Below are 19,175 nucleotides of genomic sequence, written 5' to 3'. Positions count from 1 at the left end.
CATGCCCTCCCAGGAGATTCTGATACATAAAAGCAAAGTGGAGCTTAGAGATCCATTCACTCATGAAGCTAATATTTATTAAGCATGGACTATATGCCTGGCATGCTTTTGTGGCTGGAAAACACTAAAGCAAAACAAAACAAAACAAAACAAACACACCCAAAGATTCCTGCATTCTAATCTAGAGATGTGATAGTGTTCACCCAAATGAACCCACTCAATGGTAAGGCAGGCTTGTGGTCCTGTGGCACCTGAGCCATTATAGGTGCTTCAGAAATATGTGCTCTTGAATGACACCATCAGAGCTGGGGGTCAAACACCCACTTTTTGACTACAAAGATAATACACTTTCTCAGCTCTACCTGGAACAAATTTAAGAAATAAATGAAACTTGTACTTGGGTCTTAAAAAGCTGATTATATCAGGGCAAGATGGAGATGACAGAAGGAGCAAAAAAGTAGGCAGAGGCAAAGAGAATAAATTCAATGTATGTATTCATCCAACGAATGTTTATTAGGATTTATCAGACCTTTTGCTAAGTTATGGGACAGTGAATAGACAACCACAGGGTGCTGTGGCTGCCCCAAAAAATAAAAATGCAACTGAGGCCCCAGAGTTCCCACTGTCGTGTTTCAGATGAGGGGGATGAGCCCCACTGAGCTTGCCATGATTAGACTATGCCCGGAAAACTGCACTCAGCTGCAGACACCAGTACAGAGATACAAAGCTCGATCACATTCAGAGAAGAGTGAACTGGGTGATGAAGGGAGAAAAAGTGTAACACAGCAATGAGAGGGTAAACTGGGCGTGAGCCCAAGAAGAAAATGAGGGATGACATGGTAACTACCTTCAAGTATACAAAAACTACTGTGGTGATCATTAAGGCTGCTCTTCAAGTGTTTCCAGCTCTCTGCCTCCTGGACATTGAGTAAGAGCCCCTTTTTGGCCCTGTTATGGACAGGTGAGACCACATGAAGAGTTTTAGCCAACAAGTTAAGAGCAGAATGGTGTATAATGCGTGTAACCTTGAACATTCAGTGCTGGGACAGACTCTCTTTCCCCTCCAGCCAAGCCCTCGACCAACCCTTGATGGACATTTTACAAGATCAGCAATAATTATTCATATTTTCATTACTGCTAAGATTGTGGTGGTTGTTTGTCACTGTGGCATAACCTAGTCCATCCTAATGCTTGCTATATGGAGAGAGTCTGGTAATTTAGAGCCCCCAGGGTTAAAACTAGGATCATGTCAGGCTGCAACAAGGGTTACAGAATTTGTTTTAGCATAAAAGTGAACTTTTTTTCACAAAGGTACTCAAACGTGTAATCAGCTTCCTTGGGAAAGAAAGAGTTCACCATCACTGGGCATCTTCAAGGACTCTACAATCTTTGGTGGGATGGTGGACAGGAGGTCAGAATGGACCATCTCAGAGAGGCTCCTTTCAACCCTGGGAGACCATCATGACACACACTGAATGTGCTTAGCGAGCACACTGAAACTGTGCTGCTTCTCTGGGCCCACCGGGGGAGGCCTGGGGCTGGCTCACCATAATGTCTCCACTGGCCACATGCCCTGACCCCTGCTGCTTTCACTATACCACACAGTCCTGCACCTGTGCTCAGCACTGCTGATGGGCTCAGGAAGTGTGTACAAACTGCACAGCAGCTCAGATGACCAAGAGGTAAAGCAGATTATAAAGGCTCTCTTGACTCACCATCATGCAGAATGATAAATAGTCCTCTGGGACTCCTGTCTGCATCATTAGCATGCTGGGGGCATTAGGAAGCCTCTGAATTCACCCCTATTGATTTGTCCCTCATCATGCTTATCTGCTTTCTAGGAAGAAGAGCTAAACATCCTCCCTAATCAGGCAGCACTCCAGCATAGAGATCTGCTCTGGAGAGATATGTGTTGAGAGTAAGGCTAAAGAGAAATATGGATCTTACCATCAAAGGCTGGGTTTGACAAGTGCACACAGAACATTCTCCAGGATAGATCACATCTTGGGTCACAAATCAAGTCTCAGTAAATTTAAGAAAATTGAAATCGTATCAAGCATCTTTTCCGACCACAACACTATGGGACTAGATATCAATTACAGGAAAAAAACACAAACATATGGAAGCTAAACAATATACTACTAAATAACCAAGAGATCACTAAAGAAATCAAAGAGGAAATCAAAAAATACCGGGACAAATGACAATGAAAACACAATGACCCAAAACCTATGGGACACAGCAAAAGCAGTTCTAAGAGGGAAGTTTATAGCAATACAATCATACCTCAAGAAACAAGAAAAATCTCAAATAAACAATCTAACCTTACACCTAAAGGAACTAGAGAAAGAAGAACAAAGAAAACCCAAAGTTAGTAGAAGGAAAGAAATCATAAAGATCAGAGCAGAAATAAATGAAATAGAAACAAAGAAAACAATAGCAAAGATCAATAAAACTAAAAGGTGGTTTTTTGAGAAGATAAACAAAACTGATAAACCTTTAGCCAGACTCATCAAGAGAAGGAGGGAAAGGACTCAAACCAAAAAAATTAGAAATGAAAAAGAACTTACAATGGACACCACAGAAATACAAAGAATCATAAGAGAATGCTACAAGCAACTATATGCCAATAAAATGGACAACCTCAAAGAAATGGTCAAATTCTTAGAAAGGTATAACCTTCCAAGACTGAACCAGGAAGAAACAGGAAATATGAACAGACCAATCACAAGTAATGAAATTGAAACTGTGATTAAAAATCTTCCAACAAAAGTCCAGGACCAGATGGCTTCACAGGTGAATTCTATCGAACATTTATAGAAGAGCTAACACCCATCCTCCTCAAACTCTTCCAAAAAGTTTCAGAGGAAGGAACACTCCCAAACTCATTCTATGAAGCCACCATCACCCTGATACCAAAACCAGACAACCATACTACAATAAAAAGAAAATTACAGACCAGTATCACTGATGAATATAGATGCAAAAATCCTCAACAAAATAACTAGCAAACAGAATCCAGCAACACATTAAAAGGATCATACACCATGATCAAGTGGGAATTACCCCAGGATGCAAGGATTCTTCAATATACACAAATCAATCAATGCAATACACCGTATTAACAAATTGAAGAATTAAAACCATATGATCATCCCAATGGATGCAGAAAAAGCTTTTGACAAAATTCAACACCTATTTATGATGAAAACTCTCCAGAAAGTGGGCATAGAGGGAACCTACCTCAACATAATATAGGCCATATATGACAAACCCACAGCAAACATCATTCTCAATGGTGAAAAACTGAAAGTGTTTCCTCTAAGATCAGGAACAAGACAAGCTGTCCACTCTCACCACTATTATACAACACAGTTTTGGAAGTCCTAGCCACGGCAATCAGAGAAGAAAAAGAAATAAAAGGAATCCAAACTGGAAAAGAAGAAGTAAAACTGTCACTGTTTGCAGATGACATGATACTATACATAGAAAATCCTAAAGATGCCACCAGAATACTGCTAGAGCTAATCAATGAATTTGGTAAGGTTGCAGGATACAACCTGCAACAGAAATCTCTTGCATTCCTATACACTAACAAGGAAAGATCAGAAAGAGAAATTAAGGAAACACTCCCATTCACCATTGCAACAAAAAGAATAAAATACCTAGGAATAAACCTACCTAAGGAGGTAAAATACCTGGACTCAGAAAACTATAAGACATTGATGAAAGAAATCAAAGATGACACAAACAGTTGGAGAGATATACCATGTTCTTGGATTGGAAGAATCAATATTGTGAAAATGACTATACTAGCCAAAACAATCTACAGATTCAATGCAATCCCTATCAAACTACTAATGGCATTTTTTACAGAACTAGAACAAAAAACCTTAAAATTTGTATGGAGACACAAAAGACCCCAAATAGCCAAAGCAATTTTGAGAAAAAAAAAAATGGAGCTGGACGAATCAGACTCCCTGACTTCAGACTATACTACAAAGCTACAGTAATCAAGACAATATGGTACTGGCACAAAAACAGAAATATAGATCAATGAAACAAGACAGAAAGCCCAGAGATAAACCTATGCACCTATGGTCAACTAATCTATGACAAAGGAGGCAAGGATATACAATGGAGAAAAGACAGTCTCTTCAATAAATGGTGCTGGGAAAACTGGACAGCTACGTGTAAAACAATGAAATTAGAACACTCCCTAACACCATACACAAAAATAAACTCAAAATGGATTAAAGACCTAAATGTAAGACTGGACACTATAAAACTCTTAGAGGAAAACATAGGAAGAACACTCTTGGACATAAATCACAGCAAGATCTCTTTTGACCCACCTACTAGAGTAATGGAAATAAAAACAAAAATAAACATATGGGACCTAATTAAACTTAAAAGCTTTTGCACAGCAAAGGAAACCATAAACGAGATGAAAAGACAACCCTCAGAATGGGAGAAAATATTTGCAAACGAATCAATGGACAAAGGATTAATCTCCAAAATTTACAAGCAGTTCATGCAGCTCAATATCAAAAAAACAAACAGCCCAATCAAAAATGGACGGAAGACCTAAATAGACATTTCTCCAAAGAAGACATACAGATGGCCAAGAGACACATGAAAAGCTGTTCAACATCACTAATTATTAGAGAAATGCAAATCAAAACTACAATGAGGTATTACCTCACACCGGTTAGGATGGGCATCATCAGAAAATCTACAGACAATAAATGCTGGAGAGGATGTGGAGAATAGGGAACCCTCTTGCACTCTTGGGGGGAATGTAAATTGATACAGCCATTATGGAGAACAGTATGGAGGTTCCTTAAAAAAATAAAAACAGAATTACCATATGACCCAGCAATCCCACTACTGGGCATATACCCTGAGAAAACCATAATTCAAAAAGACACATGCACCCCAATGTTCATTGCAGCACTATTTACAATAGCCAGGTCGTGGAAGCAACCTAAATGCCCATCAACAGACGAATGGATAAAGAAGATGTGGCACATATATACAATGGAATATTACTCAGCCATAAAAAGGAACGAAATTGGGTCATTTGTATAGACGTGGATGGACCTAGAGACTGTCATACAGAGTGAAGTATGTCAGAAAAACAAATATCATATATTAACGCATATTTGTGGAATCTAGAAAAAATGGTACAGATGAACCGGTTTGCAAGGCAGAAATAGAGACCCAGATATAGAGAACAAACGTATGGCTACCAAGGGGGTAAAGGGGAGGTGGGATGAATTGGGAGATTGGGATTAACATATATACACTAATATGTATAAAACAGATAACTAATGAGAACCTGCTGTATAGTACAGGGAACTCTACTTCATTTCACTGTACAGTAGAAACTAACACAACATTGTAAAACAACTATACCCCAATTAAAAAAAAAAAAGGTTGCCTTTGAGCACTTGTCCCATCTTCTCGCGCTCTGCTGGAGCTGGCTCGTACTGGCTCACGGGAACCAATCAAACACATCTCTTCCCAAGTCAGTGTCGAGTGAGCTCACAATGTCAGCTTAAAATTGGGCCTGGTGGGAATATTTACACCACGAAAACTGGTAAATGGTACAAATCAAGGTTCTGTTTTGTTTTGCAGCACTATTTTGACCACTTACCAGCACACCCCCTGGTAAGAAATAACAAGAAAATCATGGTCTTCAGAACCAGGATGATTGGGTTCATTCTGGCTCTGCTCTACTTGTTGTCATTAGGGAGAAAGTACTAAAATTTCTGTGAACCTTAGTTTCCTTGTCTAAAATGGGTATAATAATGAAAATCAAGCTATTAAGTACCTCATAGGGTAGTATAAGGATCAAATGTGATAATGTCCACATATCCCTTACTAAACTAAACAACGCTCCTTCACCTCGGGGCACATACAGACAACAACCTCCAGAGACAGAAAAAGAACACCTCTGAATCATGACTCCTTCTTTTTTTAAAGTGTAAAACAGTCCCAGAAGTGTCCCAGCCTTACATCCTCATATCCCGTCAGCCAGTTTACCATCACACATGACTATACCTAAAACCAATACTTGACAAGGGTAATAGAAGCTGAACTACAGCTCCTGAGTGTGCCCAGGAGTCCCAGGTGGGATTGGTGGGATTTTTAAAGCTCCCCACATGGTTTCAATGTGCAGTTAGAATACAAAACCAGTGGCTTAGAGGCTAAGTCTTGGACAAATTATGACTTAGCCACTGGGCCTAGAGAGGGAGTCGTTTCCTCCTGGAGGGCAAGAATGGAGGACACAATCGGGGTTCTAGGAGTGTGAAAGGGATAAAGGAGGCTGTGTATCAGGTAACCAGCAGTATTGGCCCCAGTCTGCATTCCCAGCTACTGGACCTTTCAGGGGCAAAGAGTTCAGTGGGGAAAACCAGAGGCATTAAGAAATGGTTGTTCTTAGGGTCAAGACACTCAACTGTTTGAAAAACAGAAATGAAGTCTTAGATTAAGATTTGAGAAAATAAGGTGTGGGAGGGAGAAGGTTAAGAAAGTGTTTGCAGTTTTGGTTCAAAATGGCATCAGAAGAGGCTCCTGAACTCCCCTCCTCCTATGGACATACCAAATTTATAGCTACATATGGAACAAGTTCCTCTGAAAGAAATCCAGACACTAGCCGAGTGACTTGTACACAATGGGCAAATGAGAAAAAAACCCACATCAAAACATATAGGAGAGGCTGAGACAATCTCACCATAAACCCCACCCCCAGCTCAGTAACACACAACCAGGAGGGAACTCACAACTCTCAACTTCTCTCTGAGGAGTGAAGGGTTTAGTCTTCATATCTGGTGTAACAACTTTTAAGACTTCCACCTGAGAGATGAGGCCCCAAAATATCTAGCTCTGAAAGGCAATTGGGCTTGCGTCCATGAGACCCACAAGGCTATAACAAACTAAGAAACAGTTCTTAACTTATTCCCATGGATTCATCATGACTATGACCCCAGGCAGCAGAACTAAATGCCCAGGTTTTCTGGGAAAGAGGCCTATTTGCTTATCTTAAAAGCTATGGCCTGAGGGGTAGGCTTCTAAGGCATCTAAGGGTCAACTACAGTCATCTCCAGAGACTGGGGTGGCTGGCAGATGCCATTTTCACACTCTGCTTGTGTCTCACTCCAGGTCACAGGTATCTCACAGAAAGGAGCTTATGCATACATCTGGCACCCCAGCATTACCAGCTGCCACCAAGGGGATGAAACCCTTGATAGCCTGACTCCAGTGACCAGCAGAGCTTATATTTGTGGGTTCAACAGCACTGTAACAGACGGAAAAACAGTTCTTAACTAGCTATCCACCCAAGGCACAGCACAGAGGCAACAGATTGAAATGCCCAGTCTTCCCATGAAAGAGGTCTATCTACATATCTTAAAAGCTGCAGCCTGAAGGTCGGGCTTCTAACTTAACACATCTCTAGGGGCTAACTGCTATCCTCTCCAGTGACCAGGGAGGCCAGTGGGTGCCATCTTTGCAGTCTCCCTCTGTCCCACCCCAGGTAACCAGTGTCTCTGATAACGAAGCTTGTACATACATCTGGTACCCTGGGTTTTGTGGCTGCCACCCAAAGGGTACATCCCTGAGAGTTTGGTGGCCAGTGGGGCTTGTGTTAAGAGGTTCAATGGGATGGTAGCCAAAAATAAACAGTTCTTAACTGGCTATCCCCCAGGGCTCAGTACAGAGGGAACAGTCAGAAATGCCCATATCCAGTATTCCCCCTGAAAGTGGCATATTTGCATATTTAAATGCTGCTTCCTGTGGGTTTGGTTTCCTATCAGCTTACATCTGGGGTTGACTGAGATCCCCCATTTGTGACACTGACAGGTCTTGGCACACCCCTCACCGATTGGGAGTCACCAAGATTAAAGATGGCTGCTTGGACAATCACAAATGTTTGAGAGACAACCAAGAGCTAGGGCAGGGTTGAACAGTAAGTTTCACCTCCTACACAAGGCCACTTCCAGACTGAGAGCTAGCTCTTTTATCTAATGCACAGAAACAAACACAGAGAGTCAAGAGAAATGAAAAACACAGGAATATGTTCAAAACAAAAGAACAAGATAAAAACCCAGAAAAAGATCTTAATGAAATGGAGATAAATGATTTACCTGATAAGGAGTTAAAAATAATGGTAATAAAGATGCACACTAAGGTCAGGAGAACAATGTATGAACAAAGTGAGAATTTCAAAAAAGAGAAAGTATAAGAAAATATAAGAAAGTACCAAACAGAATTTACAGAACTGAAGAATACAATAACTGAACTAAAATTTTCATGGTGGGAATCACAGCATTGGAACAGAATAAAGAAAAAAGAATGAAAAGAAATAAGGACAGTCTAAGAGACCTCCGGGACAACATTAAATGCAACAACATTTGCATTACAGGCATCCCAGAAGGAGAAGAGAGAGAGAAAGGACCTGAGAAAATATTTGAAGAGATAATAGCTGAAAACTTCCTTAATATGAGAAAGGAAGCAGTGACCCAAGTCCAGGAAGTGCAGAGAGTCCCAGGCAGGATAAACTGAAGGAGGAACATGCTGAGACACATAGTAATCAAATTGAAAAAATTAAAGACAAAGAGAAAATATTAAAAGCAACATGGGAAAAGCAAGAAATGACATACAAGGGAATTCCCAAAAGGTTATCAGCTGATTTTTCAGCAGAAATTCTACAGGCCAGAAGAAGTGGCATGACATATTTAAAGTGATGAAAGGGAAAAACCTACAACCAAGAATACTCTACCCAGCAAGACTCTCATTCAGATTTGACAGAGAAATCAAAAGCTTTACAGATAAGCAAAAGCTAAGAGAATTCAGCACCACCAGACCAACTTTGCAACAGATGCTAAAGGAACTTCTCTAGGCATAAAAGGCCACAACTAGAAACAATAAAATTACAAATGGAAGAAATCACCAGTAAAGGCAAATATACAGTAAAGGTAGTAAATCATCCACACACAAATATGATATCAAAGCTAGCAATCGTGAGAAGAAGAGAGCACAAATGAAGGATATTGGAAATGTATTTGAAATGAAAAGACCAGCAACTTAAAACAATCTTGTTTATATATAGACGGCTATATCAAAACCTCATGGTAACTGCAAAACAAAAATCTTCAACAGATACACACACAAAAAAAGAATAAAGAATCCAAACACAAGAGTAAAGTTAGTCATCAAATCACAAGAGAAGAGAACAAAAGAGGAAGGGACTAGACTTACAAGAAAAAATCCAAAACAATTAACAAAATGGCAATAAAACATACATATCAATAATTACCTTAAAAGTAAACGGATTAAATGCTCCAACCGAAAGACATAGACTGGCTGAATAGATATGAAAACAAGACCCATATATATGCTGTCTACAAGAGATGAACTTCAGATCTAGGGACACATACAGACTGAAAGTGAGGGGATGGAAAAAGATATTCCATGCAAATGGAAATCAAAAGAAAGCTGGAGTAGCAATACTTGTGTCAGACAAAATTGACTTTAAAATAAAGACTGTTAAGAGACAAAGAAAGACAGTACATAATGATCAAGGGACAACTCCAAGAAGATATAACAATTTTAAATACATATGCACTCAACATAGGAGCACCTCAATAAATAAGGCAAATGCTAAAATCCATGAAAGGAGAGATTGACAGTAACACAATAATAGTGGGGGACTTTAACACCCTGCTTGCATCAATGGACAGATCATCCAGACAAAAAATCAATAGGGAAACACAGGCTTTAAATGACACATTAGATCAGGTGGATGTAATTTGTATTTATAGAGCATTCCATCCAAAAGCAGCAGAATACACTTGCTTCTTAAGTGCACATGGAACATTCCCCAGGATTGATCACATGCTGGGCCACAAAGCGAGCCTTGGTAAATTTAAGAAAGTTGAAATCATATCAGGCATCTTTTCCGACCACAATGCTATGAGATTAGAAATCAACTACAAGAAAAAACTATAAAAAACACAAACACGTGGAGGCTAAACAATATGCTACTGAACAACCAATGGGTCACTGAAGAAATAAAAGAGGAAATTAAAAAATACCTAGAGACAAATGAAAACAAAAGCACAACAATCCGAAACCTATGGGACACAGCAAAGGCAGTTCTAACAGGGAAGTTTACAGCAATAGAATCTTACCTCAGGAAACAAGAAAAATCTCAAATAAACAACCTAACCTTACATGTAAAGCAACTTTACATGTAAACCTTACATGTAAAGCAACTAGAGAAAGAAGAACAAACAAAACCCAAAGTTAGTAGAAGGAAAGAAATCATAAAGATTTCAGAGCAGAAATAAATGAAATAGAGATGAAGAAAACAATAAAAAAGGTCAATGAAACTAAAAGGTGATTCTTTGAAAAGATAAACAAAATTGATAAACCTTTAGCCAGACTCATCAACAAAAAAAAGGAGAGGGCTCAAATCAATAAAATTAAAAATGAAAGAGGAGACGTTACAACAGACACCACAGAAATACAAAGAATCATAAGAGACTGTTACAAGAAACTATATTCCAATAAAATGGGCACCCTAGAAGAAACGGACAAGTTCTTAGATACAATCTCCCAAAACTGAACCAGGAAGAAATAGAAAATATGAACAGATGAATCACAAGTACTGAAATTGAAACTGATTAAAAAACTCCCAAACAAAAGTTCAGGACGAGATGGCTTCACAGGTGAATTCTATCAAACATTTAGAGATGAGTTACCACCTATCCTTCTGAAACTCTTCCAAAAAATTGCAGAGAAAGAAACACTGCTAACCTCATTCTGTGAGGCCACCAACACCCTGATACCAAAACCAGACAAAGATACTACAAAAAAAGAAAATTACAGGCCAATATCACTGATGAACACAGATGCAAAAATTCTCAACAAAATACTAGCAAACTGAATCCAACAATGCATTAAAAGAGTCATACACAATGATCAAGTGGGATTTATTCCAGGGATGCAAAGATTTTTCAGTATATGCAAATCAGTCAGTGTGATACACCACATTAACAAACTGAAGAATAAAAACCATACGATCATCTCAGTAGATGCAGAAAAAGCTTTTGACAAAATTCAACACCTATTTATGATGAAAATTCTCCAGAAAGTGGGCACAGAGGGAACATACTTCAACATAATAAAGGCCATATATGACAAATCTATAGCCAACATCATACTCAATGGTGAAAAGCTGAAAACACTTCCTCTAAGATCAGGAAGAAGACAAGGATGTCCACTCTCGACACTTTCATGCAACATAGTTTTGGAAGTCCTAGCCACAGCAATCAGAGAAGAAAAAGAAATAAAACTGTCACTGCTTGCAGATGACATGATACTATACATAAAAAATCCTAAAGATGCTACTAGAGAGCTAATAGAGCTCATCAATGAATTTGGCAAAGTTGCAGGATACATAATTAATACACAGAAATCTCTTGCATTTCTATACACTAACAACAAAAGATCAGAAAGAGAAATTAAGGAAACAATCCCATTCACCACTGAAACAAAAAGAATAAAATACCTAGAGATAAACCTACCTAAGGAGGCAAAAGACCTGTACTCCAAAAACTATAAAACACTGGTGAAAGAAATTGAAGATGACACAGATGGAAAGATATACCATGTTCTTGGATTGCAATAGTTAACACTGTCAAAATGACTATCCTACCCAAGACAATCTACAGATTCAATGCAATCCCTATCAAATTGCCAACTGCATTTTTCACAGAACTAGAACAAAAAATTTTTTTAATTTGTATGGAGATACAAAAGACCCTGAATAGCCAAAGCAATCCTGAGAAAGAAAAGCAGAGCTGGTGGAATCAGGTTCCCTGACTTCAGACTATACTACAAAGCTACAGTAATCAAAACAATATTGTACTGGCACAGAACCAGAAATATAGATCAATGGAACAGGCTAGAAATCCCAGAGATAAACCCACACACCTGTGGTCAGTTAATCTATGACAAAGGAGGCAAGACTATACAATGGAAAAAAGACAGTCTCTTCGATGACTGGTGCTGGGAAAACTGCACAGCTATTGTAAAAGAGTGAAATTAGAACATTCTCTCACATCATACACAAAAATAAACTGAAAATGGATTAAAGACCTAAATATAAGACTGGATACTATAAAACTCTTAGAGGAAAACATAGGCAGAACACTCTAACATAAATTGCAGCAGTATCTTTTTCAAGCCATCTCCTACAGTAATGGAAATAAAAACAAAAAGAAACAAATGGGAACTAATTAAACTCAAAAGCTTTTGCACAGCAAAGGAAACCATAAACAAAATGAAAAGACAACCCACAGAATGGAAGAAAGTATTTGCAAACAATGTGATCGACAAGGGATTAATATCCAAAATCTACAAACAGTACATGAGCTCAATACTTAAAAAAACAAACAACCCAATCAAAAGATGGGTAGAAGACCTAAATAAACATTTCTCCAAAGAAGACATACAGATGGCCAAGATACACATGAAAATATGCTCAACACTGCTAATTATTAGAGAAATGCAAATCAAAACTATAATGAGGTATCAGTTCACACCAGTCAGAATGGCCAGCATCAGAAAGTCTACAAACAAACAATAAATGCTGGAGAGGGTGTGGAGAAAAGGGAACCCTCCTATGCTGTTGGTGGGAATGTAAACTCCACAGCCACTGTGGAGAACAGTATGGAGGTTCCTTAAAAAATTAAAAATAGAGCTACCATATGATCCAGAAATCCCAGTCCTGGGCATATATCCAGAGAAAACCATGGTTCAAAAGGATACATGTACCCCAATGTTCATTGCAGCACTGTTTACAATTGCCAGGACATGTAAGCAAACTTAATGTCCATCAACAGAGGGATAAAGAAGATGTGGTACACATATACAATGGAATATTATTCAGCCATAAAAAAGAATGAAATAATGCCATTTGCAGCATCATGAATGGACCTGGAGATTATCATACTAAGTGAAGTAAGTCAGACAGAGAAAGACAAATATCATATGATATTGCTTATATGTGGAATCTAAAAAAAAGGATACAAATGAACTTATTTACAAAACAGAAACAGACTCACAGACTTAGACAACAAACTTATGGTTACCAAACAGGAAAGGTGGGGGGAAGGGGTAAATTGGGAGTTTAGGACTGATATATACACATTACTATATTTAAAATAGGTAACCAACAAGGACCTACTGTATAGCACAGGGAACTCTGCTCAATATTCTGTAATAACCTAAATGTGAAAAGAATTTGAAAAGAATAGATATATGTAAATGTATAACTGAATCACTTTGCTGTACACCTGAAACTAACACAACATTGTAAATCGACTATAGTCCAATATAAAATTAAAAAATTTTAAAAAGAGTTCCAAATAATGGTCATAAATATGCACACCAAGGTCAGGAGAACAACGCATGAACAAAGTGAGAACATCAACAAAGAGACAGAAAATATAAGAAAGTACCAAACAAAAATTACAGAGCTGAAGAATAAAATAACTGAACTAAAAAATTCAGTAGAACTGTTCAATAGCAGACTGTATGACAGGAAAAAAAGCATCAGCGTATCCAAAGACATGGCAGTGGAAATCACCCAATCAGAGGAGTTTAAAAAAAAAAGAAAGAAAGAAAGAGTGAAGAGAGTGAAGATAGCTTAAGGGACTTATTGCATGTATCAAGTGAACCAGTAGGCATGTTATAGAGATCCCAGAAGGAAAAGAGAGAGAGAAAGGGTCAGAAAACTTATTTGAAGCAATAATGGCTAAAACAGAAGGAAACCTGGGGAAGGAAACAGACATCTGTATCCAGAAAGCCCAAAGAGTTCCAAATAAGATGAACCCAAAGAGATCTGCACCAAGATACACAATAAATTGCCAACAGTTAGAGACAAGGAGAGAACAACTTATGTACAAGGGAACCCCCATAAGACTATGAGGAGATTTTTCAGCAGAAACTTCGAATACATGATGCCACTCTCTTCTGGCCTGCAAAGTGCTGGAAAAAAAAGAAAAAAGAAAAAGCTACTAACTAAGAATACTCTACCCAGCAAAATTGTCTATCAGAATTGAAGGAGAGATAAAGAATTCCCCAGACGAGCAAAAGCTGAAGGGTTTCATCACCAATACACCAGCCTTACAGAGATGTTAAACGGACTTCTTTAAGCTAACCAAAATTGTGTTAATTAGTAGCAGGAAAACATATGAAAGTATAAATCTCGTTGGTAAATGTAAACATATAGTTAAATTCAGAATACCCTAATGTTGTAATGTTGGTGGGTTAATCACTTGTAAATCTAGTATGAAAGTTAAAAGACAAAACAAGCAAAAATAACTATACAATAATGTGTTAAGGAATACACAAGATAAAAAGATGTAAATTGTGATGTGAAAAACGTAAAATGGATAGAGCGGGAGAGTAAAAATGTAGAGATTTAGAATGCACTTGAACTTATCAATATAAAATAGACAGTTACAAATATAAGATATTTTATATGAGCTCCATGGTTACCACAAGCAAAAACCTATAGTAGATACACAGAAGATAAAAGAATATAAGCATATCACTACAGAAAATCATGAAGTCACAAAGGAAGAGAGCAAGAGAAAAAAAGGAACAAAGGAAATACAAAATAGCCAGAAAACAATCAACAAAATGGCAATAAGTCCAGGCCCATTAATAATGACTTTAAATGTAAATGTATTACATTCACCAATCAAAACAGAGTGGCTTAATGGATTAATAATGTTAAAAAAAAAAAGTCCCAACTATATGCTGTCTATAAGAGACTCACTTTGAAGGACACACACAGACAGAAAGTGATGGGGTGGAAAAAGATATTCCATGCAAATGGAAACCAAAAGAAAGCTGGGGTAACTACACTTACATAAACAAAATAGACTTTAAGACAAAAACTGTAATAAGAGGTAAATAAGATCATTATATAATGATAAAGGAGTTAATCCAACAAGAGGTTATAACATTTGTAAAGATTTATGCACCCAAATAGGAGCATCTAAATATATAAAGCAAATATTAACAGACCTAAAGGAAGAAATAGACGGCAATACAATAGTAGTAGGGGACTTCTATATCTCACTTTCATCAATGGATAATTCATCCAGACAGAGAATCAATATGGAAACATTGGCCTTAAATAACATGTTAGATCAGATGGAATTAACAGACATATATAGAACATTCCATTCAAAAGCAACAGAATAGAGGGGGGACCTTCAAGATGGCAGAGGAGTAAGAAGTGGAGATCACCTTCCTCCCCACAAATACATCAGAAATACATCTACATGTGGAACAACTCCTACAGAACACCTACTGAACGCTGGCAGAAGACTTCAGACTTCCCAAAAGGCAAGTAACTCCCCACGTATCTGGGTAGGGCAAAAGAAAAAAGAAAAAACAGAGACAAAAGAATAAGGAGGGGACCTGCACCTCTGGGAGGGAGCTGTGAAGGAGGAAAAGTTTCCACACACTAGGAAGCCCCTTCACTGGCAGAGACGGGAGAGGGCGTGCAGGAAGCTTCGGAGCCATGGAGGAGAGCGCAGCAACAGGGGTGCAGAGGGCAAAGCAGAGAGATTCCCGCACAGAGGATTGGTGTTGACCAGCACTCACCAGCCAAGAGCCTAGTCTGCTCACCCGCCATGGTGGGTGAGGGCTGGGATCTGATGCTTGGGCTTCGGAGGTCAGATCCCAGGGAGAGGACTGGGGTTGGCTGCATGAACACAGCCCGAAGGGGGCTATTGCGCCACAGCTAGCCAGGAGGGAGTCCGGGAAAAAGCCTGGAACTGCCTAAGAGTCAAGAGACCATTGTTTTGGGGTGCACGAAGAGAGGGGATTGCTTCCCTGTCTGCTCACAGAAGGCAGAGCACTGCCTAAATGAGCTCCAGAGACAGGCGCAAGCCACGGCTACAGACCCCAGAGATGGGCATGAAACACTAATGCTGCTGCTGCAGCCACCAAGAATCCTGTGTGCAAGCACAGGTCACGATCCACACTGCCCCCCTGACCCAGGAGCTGTGCAGCTCGCCACTGCCAGGGTCCCGTGATTCAGGGACAACTTCTCCGGGGTAACACATGGCATGCCTCAGGCTGTTGCAACGTCATGCCGGCCTCTGCCCCTGCAGGCTTGACCTGCATTCCAATTATAACTACCTTACCCCTCCCTCCCCCCGGCATGAGTGAGCCAGAGCCCCATAATCAGCCACTGCTTTAACCTCATCCTGTCTGGGCTGGAACAAAAGCCTGAGGGCAACCTACACACAGAGGTGGGCCGAAGCCAAAGCTGAACCCCAGGAGCTGTGTGAACAAAGAAGAGAAAGGGAAATTTCTCCAGGCAGCCTCAGGAACAGTGGATTAAATCCCCACAATCAACTTGAGGTACCCTGCATCTGTGGAATACCTGAATAGACAACGAATCAACCCAAAACTGAGGCAGCCCACTGCCTCAATTTTGGGAATAACTATAGCCTTGGGGTTTACTTTCTGTGACTGACTTGTTTCTGATTTTTATGTTTATCTTATAATAGTTTTTAGCGTGTGTTATCATTGGTGGATTTGTTTATTGGTTTGGTTGCTCTCTTCTTTTTAAAAATTTTTTTTTATTTTAATAATTTAAAGAAAATTTTTAAATTTTAACAATTAAAAATTTTTTTTATTTTAATATTTTTATTTTATTATTTTTTTCTTATTATTATTTTTTTTCTTCCTTATTTCCTCCCTCTTCTTCTGAGCCGTGTGGCTGAGAGGGTCTTGGTGCTCTGGCCTGATGTCAGGCCTGAGCCTCTGAGGTGGGAGAGCCAAGTTCAGGATATTGGACCACCAGAGACCTCCCAGGACCATGTAATATCAGTTGGCGAGAGCTCTCCAAGAGATCTCCATCTAAACACTAAGACCCAGATCCACCCAACGGCCAGCAAGCTCCAGTGCTGGACGCCCCATGCCAAACAATTAGCAAGACAGGAACACAACCCCACCCATTAGCAGAGAGGCTGCCTAAAATCATACTAAGTTCACAGACACCCCAAGACACATGGCCGGATGTGGCCCTGCCCATCAGAAAGACAAGATCCAGCCCCACGCACCAGAATATAGGCACCAGTCCCTGTCACCAGGAAGCCTACACAAGGCACTGAACCAACCTTACCCACTGGGGGCAGACACCAAAAACAACAGGAACTACGAACTTGCAGCCTGTGAAATGGAGACCCCAAACACAGTAAGTTAAGCAAAATGAGAAGACAGAGAAATACAGAGCAGATGAAGGAGCAAGGTAAAAACCCACCAGACCAAACAAATGAAGAGGAAATAGGCAGTCTACCTGAAAAAGAATTCAGAGTAAAGATGATCCAAAATCTTGGAAATAGAATGGAGAAAATACAAGAAAAGTTTAACAAGGACCTAAAAGAACTAAAGAGTAAACAAACGATGATGAACAACACAATAAGTGAAACTAAAAATTCTCTAGAAGGAATCAATAGCAGAGTAACTGACGCAGAAGAACGCATAAGTGACCTGGAAGATAAAATAGTGGAAATAACTACCACAGAGAAGAATAAAGAAAAAAGAATGAAAAGAATTGAGGACAGTCTCAGAGACCTCTGGAACAACATTAAACGCACCAACATTCAAATTATAGGGGTCCCAGAAGAAGAAGAGGAAAAGAAAGGGTCTGAGAAAATATTTGAAGAGATTATACTTGAAAACTTCCCTAACATGGGAAGGGAAACAGTCAAATCCAGGAAGCGCAGAGAGTCCCATACAGGATAGATCCAAGGAGAAACATGCCAAGACACATATTAATCAAACTATCAAAAATTAAAAAGAAAGAAAAAATACTAAAAGCATCAAAGAAAAAGCACCAAATAACATACAAGGGAACCCCCATAAGGACAAGAGTTGATCTTTCAGCAGAAACTCTGCAAGCCAGAAGGGAATGGCAGGACATATTTAAAGTGAGGAAAGGGAAAAACCTACAACCAAGATTACTCTACCCAGCAAGGATCTCATTCAGATTCGATGGAGAAATTAAAAGCTTTACAGACAAACAAAAGTTAAGAGAATTCAGCACCACCAAACCAGCTTGACAACAAATGCCAAAGGAACTTCTCTAGGCAGGAAACACAAGAGAAGGAAAAGACCTACAAAAACAAACCCAAAACAATTAAGAAAATGGTGATAGGAACATACATATCAATAATTACCTTAAATATAAATGGATTAAATGTTCCAACCAAAAGACATAGACTGGCTGAATGGATACAAAAACAAGACCCATATATATGCTGTCTACAAGAGACCCACTTCAGACCTAGGGACACATACAGAGTGAAAGTGAGGGGATGGAAAAAGATATTCCATGCACATGGAAAGCAAAAGAAAGCTGGAGTAGCAATTCTCATATCAGACAAAATAGACTTTAAAATAAAGACTATTACAAGAGACAAAGAAGGACACTACACAATGATCAAGGAATCAATCCAAGAAGAAGATATAACAATTGTAAATATTTATGCACCCAACATAGGAGCACCTCAATATATAAGGCAAATGCTAACAGCCATAAAAGAGGAAATCAACAGTAACACAACCATAGTAGGGGACTTTAACACCCCACTTTCACCAATGGACAGATCAACCAAAATGAAACTAAATAAGGAAACACAAGCTTTAAATGACACATTAAACAAGGTGGACTTTATTGATATTTATAGGACATTCCATCCAAAAACAACAGAATACACTTTCTTCTCAAGTGCCCATGGAACATTCTACAGGACAGATCATATCTTAGGTCACAAATCAAACTTCGGTAAATTTAAGAAAATTGAAACGGTATCAAGCATCTTTTCCAACCACAATGCTATGAGACTAGATATCAATTACAGGGGAAAAACTGTAAAAATACAAACACATGGAGGCTAAACAATACGCTACTAAACAACCAAGAGATCACTGAAGAAATCAAAGAGGAAATCAAAAAATACCTAGAAACAAATAACAATGAAAACACGATGACCCAAAACCTATGGGATGCAGCAAAAGCAGTTCTAAGAGGGAAGGTTACAGCAATACAATCCTACCTCAAGAAACAAGAA

General features: G+C 39.0%; 1 long non-coding RNA gene across 1 annotated transcript in view; it reads right to left on the bottom strand.

The window, feature by feature from the left end:
- The window catches only part of LOC309626206, a 1,050,100-nt gene that overhangs the window by 5,793 nt on the left and 1,025,132 nt on the right, over positions 1-19,175 (bottom strand). The gene's annotated exons all lie outside the window — the stretch shown is intronic.

The sequence above is a fragment of the Balaenoptera borealis genome (assembly GCF_965194805.1).
Source record: "Balaenoptera borealis genome assembly, chromosome: 3".
In the NCBI taxonomy this organism is placed as follows: domain Eukaryota; kingdom Metazoa; phylum Chordata; class Mammalia; order Artiodactyla; family Balaenopteridae; genus Balaenoptera; species Balaenoptera borealis.
The sequence above is the reverse complement of the archived record's forward strand: the minus strand, read 5'-3'. Positions and strand labels throughout refer to the sequence as shown.